This window comes from Pleurodeles waltl, chromosome 1_1 (assembly GCF_031143425.1).
Source record: "Pleurodeles waltl isolate 20211129_DDA chromosome 1_1, aPleWal1.hap1.20221129, whole genome shotgun sequence".
In the NCBI taxonomy this organism is placed as follows: domain Eukaryota; kingdom Metazoa; phylum Chordata; class Amphibia; order Caudata; family Salamandridae; genus Pleurodeles; species Pleurodeles waltl.
The window spans coordinates 24,638,663-24,649,689 of record NC_090436.1 but is presented as its reverse complement, the minus strand read 5'-3'; positions in this window follow the sequence as shown (position 1 = coordinate 24,649,689).

Below are 11,027 nucleotides of genomic sequence, written 5' to 3'. Positions count from 1 at the left end.
TATAGGTGACTTATAAGTTACTTAAGTGCAGTGTAAAATGGCTGTGAAATAACGTGGACGTTATTTCACTCAGGCTGCAGTGGCAGGCCTGTGTAAGAATTGTCAGAGCTCCCTATGGGTGGCAAAAGAAATGCTGCAGCCCATAGGGATCTCCTGGAACCCCAATACCCTGGGTACCTCAGTACCATATACTAGGGGATTATAAGGGTGTTCCAGTAAGCCAATGTAAATTGGTAAAAATGGTCACTAGCCTGTTAGTGACAATTTGGAAAGAAATGAGAGAGCATAACCACTGAGGTTCTGATTAGCAGAGCCTCAGTGAGACAGTTAGTCACTACACAGGTAACACATTCAGGCACACTTATGAGCACTGGGGCCCTGGGTTACCAGGGTCCCAGTGACACATACAACTAAAACAACATATATACAGTGAAAAATGGGGGTAACATGCCAGGCAAGATGGTACTTTCCTACAAACACCATTTCACTCTTCTTTGTAGTGCCTGTTCCGGCACTTCTGCGGGTGCTGTCTGCTTCTGAGAGGGCTCCTTGTCTTGCTCGACGCCCCCTCTGTCCCCAGACACAATTGGCGACATCCTGGTCCCTCCTGGGCCACAGCAGCATCCAAAAACGCTAACTGCACTACTTGCAGCTAGCAAGGCTTGTTGGCGGTCTTTTGGCGGGAAAACACTTCTGCACGACTCTTCACGGCGTGGAAGTCTCTAGCCCTTCTCGTTCCTGCAGAATCCTCAGCTTCTACTGTCCAGTAGCAGCCTCTTTGCACCCACAGCTGGCATTTCCTGGGCATCTGCCCATCTCCGACTTGCTTGTGATTTTTGGACTTGGTCCCCTTGTTCCACAGGTACCCTTGACTGGAAATCCATCGTTGTTGCATTGTTGGTTTGTGTCTTTCCTGCAGAATTCCCCTATCACGACTTCTTGGTCCTCTGGGGAACTTTAGTGCACTTTGCACTCACTTTTCAGGGTCTTGGGGTGGGCTATTTTTCTAACCCTTACTATTTTCTAATAGTCCCAGCGACCCTCTACAAGGTCACATAGGTTTGGGGTCCATTCGTGGTTCGCATTCCACTCTTGGAGTATATGGTTTGTGTTGCCCCTATCCCTATGTGTCCCCATTGCATCCTATTGTAACTATACATTGTTTGTACTGTTTTCTAAGACTATACTGCATATTTTTGGTATTGTGTACATATATCTTGTGTATATTTGCTATCCTCATACTGAGGGTACACTCTGAGATACTTTGGCATATTGTCATAAAAATAAAGTACCTTTATTTTTAGTACATCTGTGTATTGTGTTTTCTTATGATATTGTGCAAGTGACACTAGTGGTACTGTAGGAGCTTCACTCGTCTCCTAGTTCAGCCTAAGCTGCTCTGCTAAGCTACCATTATCTATCAGCCTATGCTGCTAGACACCCTATACACTAATAAGGGATAACTGGGCCTGGTGCAATGTGCAAGTACCCCTTGGTACTCACTACAAGCTAGTCCAGCCTCCTACAGTTATCCAGAGTGCAGCTGGTATGGGTAAGTGGTTCTCCAGTGTGCAGCTGATATGGGTAAGTGGTTAACCAGAGTGCAGCTGATATGGGTAAGTGGTTATCCAGAGTGCAGCTGGTATGGGTAAGTGGTTAACCAGAGTGCAGCTGATATGGGTAAGTGGTTATCCAGAGTGCAGCTGATATGGGTAAGTGGTTAACCAGAGCGCAGCTGATTTGGGTAAGTGGTTATCCAGCGTGCAGCTGATATGGGTAAGTGGTTATCCAGAGAGCAGCTGGTATGGGTAAGTGGTTATCAAGAGTGCAGCTGATATGGGTAAGTGGTTATCCAGAGTGCAGCTGATATGGGTAAGTGTTTATCCAGAGTGCAGCTGATATGGGTAAGTGGTTAACCAGAGTGCAGCTGATATGGGTAAGTGGTTAACCAGAGTGCAGCTGATATGGGTAAGTGGTTAACCAGAGTGCAGCTGATATGGGTAAGTGGTTATCCAGAGTGCAGCTGGTATGGGTAAGCGGTTATCAGAGTGCAGCTGATATGGGTAAGTGGTTAGCCAGAGTGCAGCTGATATGGGTAAGTGGTTATCCAGAGTGCAGCTGATATGGGTAAGTGGTTAACCAGAGTGCAGCTGATATGGGTAAGTGGTTAACCAGAGAGCAGCTGGTATGGGTAAGTGGTTATCCAGAGTGCAGCTGATATGGGTAATTGGTTATCCAGAATGCAGCTGATATGGGTAAGTGGTTAACCAGAGAGCAGCTGGTATGGGTAAGTGGTTAACCAGAGTGCAGCTGATATGGGTAAGCAGAGTTCAGTTGATATCGGATAAGTAATTAACCAGATAGTTCCTCTTCGGTGCTAATCTCCCCACAGCTCCCTGCTGCCAGGCACCTACACCCAGGGACATTTTAAGACAGAGGGTAAGGGGCTCTGGACCAGGGCTCCTGGGAGACAAGATGGCTGCTCCTGCCCACAGCTGCCTGTTCTGTGGGTGGCTGGAGCTGAGGAGCTCCTCCTGTGCCCACCCTGTTCTGCATGCGTAAAGGAAGCTTGCACCGTCACATGCTAACCTGCCCTACATGACCAGAGAGGTGACTCATAAACACAATCCCCATGTCTGGTTTATTCTAGGAACGCCAGGCACAGGCAGTTGCACTAGGACATATTTTTCAAAGCTTAGAAAGCGCAATGGTTCTTCACAGCCCGGTCTCGCGATAGCGTTTAGAGATGGAGGCTCCATATCCAGAGACCTGCTAGGGAGTGGGTGTAATACACACTTCATAGTCAGTCAGTCCTGGGGGCTGGGCATCTCCCCAGTGGCTCTGAGCTGATAGTCCTGGCTTGTGGGGATGTCTGTACAGCGAGGGATGTCTTTGCTCTCTGAGGCCGAAGCTGTGTGTCCTAAGAATAATATCAGAGTCTTAACCATGTACAACACTGGAATTTAGGGGTTAACTCTGCTGTCTGAGGCACGACCCCTGACCCTAAGAACAGCATCACTGCCTGAACCCTGTAACACACAGGACATCTAAGGGATGGGCCCTGCTTCCTCAGGACCGCAAAATACTGTAATCTAAAGGGTGGCTCTGCTCCCTGAGGGCCAAAAAATACAGATAATCTAAGGGATGCTTCTGCTGCCTGAGACCTGAAAGATACAGGTGATCTAAGGGATGGCTCTGCTGCCTGAGAACTGAAAAATACAGGCGATCCATGAGATAGCTCTGCTCCCTGAGGACCGAAAGACACAGGTCATCTAAGGGATGGGCCGGACTGCCTGAGGTCCTAAGGATACGGTAATCTAAGAGATGGCTCTGCTGTCTGAGACCCGAGGTCTGAGGTTTAAGAACAGAATCAATGTCTGAACCCTGTTAAATACAGGTAATCTAAGGCATAGCTCTGCTGTCTCAGGACCAAAAAATACAGTAATCTAAGAGATGGGCCCTGTTTCTTCAGGACCGAAAAATACAGTAATCTAAGGGGTGGCTCTGCTCCCTCAGGACCAAAAGAGATGGTAATCTAAGGGATGTGTCCTGCTGTCTCAGGACTGAAGATACGTTAATCTATGGGATGGCTCTGCTGTCTATGGGCCAAGCTCTGTAGCCTAAGAACAGCACCACTGTTTGAACCCTGTAAAATACAGGTAATCTGAGGTATAGCTCTGCTGCCTGAGGCATGGCCCCTGAGTCCTAAGAACAGCATCACTGTCTGAGCCTGGAAGACACAGGTAGTCTCAGGGATGCCTCTGCTGTCTGAGGCATGACCCCTGAGTCCTAAGAACAGCATCACTGTTGAAAGAGCTGTTGTGCTAAATTTAATGTTTTTCAGAAATGAAAAATCCTACACGAGCTAATTTAAAGCCATCTAGACCTTAGACGCCATATTTTTCATCATGTTTATGACAAGACAAGTATTTTCATGTCTCACTAGAATGAAAATTAAATGAGTCGACAGAGAAGGACGAAGGCTTGCATAGACTGTTCTCAATACTGAGATACTCCCTGTGTAACAGGGAGTATCACATATCCCATAACCCTTTCTGGTCCATGTGTGGAAGACTGTTTGTGTTTCTCTTTTAATGAATTCTGATTGGTTAAGAGTCTATGAACCATGTACTACTGTACTGAATGTATGAGCTCCTTTGTTCAGAGCCATATAAAGGAGTGTGGATTCTTAATGCGACATAGAGCCTTTTCCCCTCACTTTAGAAGGCAAATCTCTGCCGTATTTCCTTCCCATTTAATACCTTGTATTTTGCTGGCCTGACCTATACTGAGTCCTTGACTGATTCTGTACTTTACTGAGCTTTGCACTTTGATTCACGGGGGATTCCTGCTGGAGTCTTGCAATCCGAATCTGAAGAAACACCCAGAGGAGAGACCCTAAATAGTCCTGTGAGGGGGGATTGGTCACCTGAACAGCTAAGCACCTATCAGGAGGGGTCACTGACATCACCTGCTGGCACTGGCCACTCAGATGCTCCCAGAGTGCCCCACCACCTTGGAATCCAAGATGGCAAAACCCAGGGAATCTCTGGAGGAGCTCTGGGCACCACCCCTGGGGTGGTGATGGACATGGGAGTGGTCTCTCCCTTTTCCTTTGTCCAGTTCCGCGCCAGAGCAGGGGCTCGGGGTCCCCGAACCGGTGTAGACTGGATTATGCAAGGAGGGCACCATCTGTGCCCTTTAAAGCCTTTCCAGAGGTCTGGGAGGCTACCACTCCCTTGCCTGTAACACCTATTTCCAAAGGGTGAGGGTGTAACACCCCTCTCCTAAAGGAAATCCTTTGTTCTGCCTTCCTGGGCTTGAGCTGCTCAAGCAACAGGAGGGCAGAAACCTGTCTGCGAGGTGGCAGCAGCTGGGGCTGCCTGGAAAACCTCAGAAGGCTGGAATGGCAGTACTGGGGGTCTGCTGTAGAGCCCCCAAAGTGCATGGGATTGTGCAACCAATACTGGAATCAGTATTAGGGTACGGTTCCCAGTTGTTAGACACCTTACATGGCCATATTCGGGGTTACTATTGTGAAGGTGTACATAGGTATTGACCTATGTCCAGTGCACACGTAAAATGGCATTCATGCACTCACGAAGTCTGGAAAAATGGTCCTGGATGACATGGGGGCACCTCTGCTAATGAAGGGGTGCCCCCACACACAGGTACATTGCACCCAGCCTTCAGGGATTTAAGACCTGATACATAGGTGACTTATAAGTGACCTGGGTGCAGTGAAAATGGCTGTGAAATAGTGCATGCACTATTTCACACAGGCTGCAATGGGAGTCCTGTAGAAGCCTTTGCATGGGCTCCCTATAGGTGGCAAAATAAATAATGCAGCCCATAGGGATCCCCTAGCACCATATACTAGGGACTTATAAGGGGGGACCAGAAAGCCAAATTGGAGTGAAATACTGAGTTACCAGCATGTAAGGACACATTTGGAAACAGAGAGCATGAGCACTGGGGCCCTGAATAGCAGGATCCCGGTGACACAGTCAAAAACACACTGACCTCAGGCAGCAATTGTGGGTAACATGCCGAAAAGTGGGTATTTTCCTACACTCTATGCCTAAAATTATTCTCAAAATACAACCTTTAAGGTAGTGGCGGTTACTAATTTTAGCAGACAGAGTTAACTCATGTAAGCCCTAAATACGTCTTAAAATAAAACCTTTAAGGCAGCTGGTATTTTTAGCAAGGAGGGGAGGTGACCCACACACAAGTGCACACATACACACTCACACCCATGCACTCACACATATGCACACACCCCATTCACATACAAATTCATATATTCATACATACACAAATGCATGCATCCACCAAACATTCAAAACCATAAAATGTACCTGTGCTGCAGTTCAGGAGGGAAACCCTGGAGGTCCCAGGAGGGCTGGGGCTGGCATCAGTCCCTCACTCATCACAGAGCGGGATGGGGTCAGTGAGAGTTGCTGAACCCATCCCACTCTGTGACAAGGTATCACTGATTGATACTCAGCCCTGGGCACTTCAGTGCTTAAAACTGAAGCACCCAGTTCCTAATCAATCAGTGATGCTCCCCTCGTCACAAAGGGGAGAACATCGAGGCTTTTTTGGCAAGCTTAGGAGGTCCCACCCACAAGGATGTGAAATCCTCCGTCTGGTAAAGTTCAGGTCAGGCAGCCAGGCACCTGCGCATTTAGCACATGTCTAGCTCCTGATTGAATGACCTGAACCAGAAGAGTATCTGTCAGGCCGACCTTTGCTCATCCTGACAGACACTGTTCTTGTCAGGGAAAAAAGTGTGTTGGGGTGGCCTTGGCTCCTCTGCCCTTACGGACAGGGTGCAGATGCTTTAAGGTTGAGACTTAACTGTCTATCATTCTGGTAGGACCAAATGTGTTCTAAATCTCTGTTGTTTGAAATTGCCATCCCTTGACCATAGACGTTGATTCACCAAAGTGCCAAGGTTAGTGGAAATGACATTACATAAAATGACATTACATACCCTTTGAACTACATGACATCACAGAAAGTGATGTCATAGGACTGTTGACCCTGACTGTTCTCCAAGAAACCATACCACATAACCTTAATCCTAATGACACCACAATAATTGGCATTGCAAAGTTCTTTAATAATTACATGATTAATATAAACAATGTCTCACTTAAAAATGTTCCTAGAGGAATTGTTTAGATATAGTTTATGTACTGATGATCCAGCCCTCAATTAATGAATAAGACCACTCCGTACTGTTAAAATCCAATATATTACTCGATAGGACTCAGGACGTTCAGAAAAATGTACAACAGATCCAACTAATGTCCATCCCATAGACAAGAACGCTGTATATAACCCCCCTAGGAGACACAATTGTATCCCAACGGAAGATCCGTGAGGGGGTTATAACCCTCCTCTTGACACAGTCCTGGTTTTCAGTTCAAGCAATATCATGGTCTTCCATTTCAGCTTGTTAAATGAGAAGGTGATTGTTAGAAATGGGGTCTCTGGTTGGCAGTCAGTTTGCACTTTGTCCAAGCAGGGACCCTCACTCTAGTCAGGGTAAGGGAGCGACATAGCTCAGATAACCCCTCCTCACCCCCTTGGTAGCTTGGCACAAGCAGTCAGGCTTATCTCAAAGGCAATATGTAAAGTATTTGTACCAACGCACACAGTAACACAGTGAAAACACCACAAAAACACTCAGCACCAGTTTAGAACAATATCCAATATTTATCTGAATAAAACAAGACCAAAACACCAAAAACCTAACATACACAAGCAAAGTTATGAAGTTTCAAAGATTCAACTTCACAATAGCGCTTAGAAACACAAATGCTTCAATTTGGTGGTATCACGGCATCGTGAGGGAGTCATTCCCAACAATCCGACTCCAATGGCGCTGGTCACGGAGTCACACGGACCCCCAGGTACAGTACCTTTGGTAACAGAGAAACAAGCCGGTGCACGGAGTTGGGGAGGTGAGGCGTCACTGGATCCGGTGCAGCGTTGGTTCCAAACTGCAGAGCAGGGGAGGTGATGCAGCACTGGTGTGAAGCGTTGGTTCCGTATGCTCCAGCAGGGTTGATGTCCGGCGGGTCAAGACACAGTGGGGCGACCACACGGGGTTGCGGGCATGCCACGGGGCTGCAGGTGCCGCAGCTGAGTCGGGTGTCACAGACGTCAGTGACATAGCACTCGTGACTCACTAAGTCACAGGGCGTCAGCGGAGCTGCAGGCGCATCTGGCCTGCGATGTCAGGCAGGGTCATCTCAATCCAGTGGGGGCCACGGCTTCGGTTACAGGTGGCGTCGCAGAGTCACAAACACAAACACAGGTGTGGATACTAGTATAGGCCACCACTAATAACAACCCTGGATGACACCAAAAGAAACGAGTATCTGGCGCTGCCTGTCAAAGTTCATTATATATCACTGGTGGTGCACTTAAACGGAGGTCATCCAAAACTCCTTACATACAGCGATGAATCACTGATAACAATATAAATGTATATATGGCACACAAACAAACATGGAATCTGTTATCCGTCAATGTACATATTATTGTCATCCAAAATTCAGAAAGCGAAAAACCATATGCACAGTTCTTCAATTTTTATTGTCGATGTTTCAAGGAGAACCAATATTCATGTCTCCAATTCTTCAATTTTCCAGCTATTAATTGTAGATGACCAAAAGGAACTCGCCCGCCAACACGTGTTTCGTCAGGGGTGTACCCCACGACTTCATCAGGGCTGTAATTGAAATATATATTCCATTGTCTATACAGTATGTGTTTATAAATCCCGAAATTATATTTCAAAACATTAAACTTTTATACATTTCTCTCGCAAAGAATGGGATCTTAATGTGTAAATATATAATATCAATTACTCAATCACGCTTATATATCAAGTAGGGAATAAAAACCAATCACATATAAAGAATTGTATGCTCCAATATAACAATATATTATTCATATGCTACAATCCTATGAAAAGAAAAGCATGCATGAGAATTCTCACATTATTGCAGTGTCGCTATTGGCAAACAAACACCCATGTGCAAGTACTAAAAAACTATGACATTGGAATTAGTTAGAAAAATAGAGAAAAAAACGTCATAGTGTGTATGGACCCTTCACCTAACGAAGAATACCTGTCTGCTTCTAGTCCGAATTTTAATTGCTTCCTCTTTAGTAAGTCATAATTGTTTATCGATTCCAGCGTTGAGAACAATGAAAAAAATAAAGCATCCAATATCTTGAAAAAGTAAATATAACAGGTTTTAGTACACAGTAAACTAATAATTCTCCCATCACTAAGTGACCTAGCTCCTCACCATAATATTTAGGTCAATTCTATGTCCTCTATTATTGAGCGATAACTAAGACTAAACAAATCCCATAAATGTACCCATTTGCATGTTAGCCGTGCTGCACTTCAAAAACAATTAGCCTGGTCTGAAAAAGGAAGATGTTGAACGATCGGTGGACGAGTACTTGTGTAACACATGCTGCTTGTGATACTGTTTCGTGGAATTCACCAATGTTGTGGCTAATTGTTTTTGAAGTGTGGCACGGCTAACATGCAAATGGTTATATTTATGGGATTTGTTTAATCTTAGTTATCGCTCAATATTAGAGGACATAGAATTGACCTAAATATTATGGTGAGGAGTTAGGTCACTAAGGGCGTCATTACGACCCTGGCAGCCGGCGGTAAGTTGTCGGTAACACCGCCAACAGGCTGGCGGTCTTCCGCCAGCAATTATGACAGTGGCGGAAAAACCACGGCCATACTGCCGGCCCCTCCACTTTCCCGCCAGGTTTCCGCCTGGCGGTCATAATCCCCAGGGCAGCGGTGCAAGCACCGCTGCCCTGGGGATTATGAGTCCCCGACCGCCAGCCTGTCCGTGGCGGTACACACCGCCATTGAAAGGCTGGCGGTAAGGGGACTTGGGGTGCCCCTGGGGGCCCTGCACTGCCCATGCACTTGGCATGGGCCCCCAGGCATAGCCCCGTCGCGCATTTCACTTCACGAATTTCGGGCAGTGAAATGCGCGAAGGGTGCTACTGCACCCGCTGCACATCAGCATTGCCGCCGGCTCTGTTACGAGCCGGCAGCAATGTTGATGTGACATTTCCGCTGGGCCAGCGGACGGTAACACTGTTACCATCCGCTGGCCCAGTGGAAATGTCATAATAGGGAGCCAGGAATACCGCCGGCAATGGCGGTATTCTGTCTCCCGCGGCCTCGGCGGTCTTTTTGCAAGACCGCCGAGGTCGTAATGACCCCCTTAGTGATGGGAGAATTATTAGGTTACTGTGTACTAAAATCCGTTATATTTCCTTTTTCAAGATATTGGATGCTTTGTTTTTTTCATTGTTCTCAACGCTGGAATCGATAACCGATTATGACTTACTAAAGAGGAAGCAATTAAAATTCGGACTAGAAGCAGACAGGTATTCTTCGTTAGTTGAAGGGTCCATACACACTATGACGTTATTTTCTCTATTTTTCTAACTAATTCCAATTTCATAGTTTTTTTGTATTTCCATTAAAGGAAATGAAGGGCATAGTTGCAGATATATATACTTGCATATGGGTGTTTGTTTGCCAATAGCGACACTGCACTAATGTGAGAATTCTCATGCATGCTTTTCTTTTCATAGGATTGTAGCATATGAATAATTTATTGTTATATTGGAGCATACAATTGTTGATATGTGATTGGTTTTTATTCCCTACTTGCTATATAAGCGTGATTGAGTAATTGATATTATGGCCCGTATTTATACTTTTTGACGCTAAACTGCGCCAACGCAGTTTAGCGTCAAAAAAATTAGCGCCGGCTAACGCCATTCTGAAGCGCCATGCGGGCGCCGTATTTATTCAATGACGTTAGCCGGCGTTAGCCGACCGGCGCTGCCTGGTGTGCGTGGAAAAAAACCACGTACACCAGGCAGCGCCGGCGTTGGGTAAAATGGCGTATGGGCGTCTTAAAATGGGGCAAGTCAGGTTGAGTCAAAAAAATCGACTTAACCTGATTTGCGCCATTTTTTCACGACGCCCATCCCCCATTAACATGACTCCTGTCTTAGTAAAGACAGGAGTCATGCCCCCTTGCCCAATGGCCATGCCCAGGGGACTTCTGTCCCCTGGGCATGGTCATTGGGCATTGTGGCATGTAGGGGGGCACAAATCAGGCCCCCCTATGCAAAAAAAAATAATTAAAAAAATATATATATACTTACCTGAACTTACCTGAATGTCCCTGGGATGGGTCCCTCCATCCTTGGGTGTCCTCCTGGGGTGGGCAAGGGTGGCAGGGGGGGTCCCTGGGGGCACGGGGGGGCACCTCTGGGCCCACAGGTCCCTTAACGCCTGCCCTGACCCAGGCGTTAAAATCCGGCGCTAAAGAGCATTTTTTAGACTTGCCCACTCCCGGGTGTGATTTTTGCCCGGGAGTATAAATCCCACGCACCTGCCTCGGAGTCGATTTTTTAGACGGGAACGCCTCCCTTGCATCTCA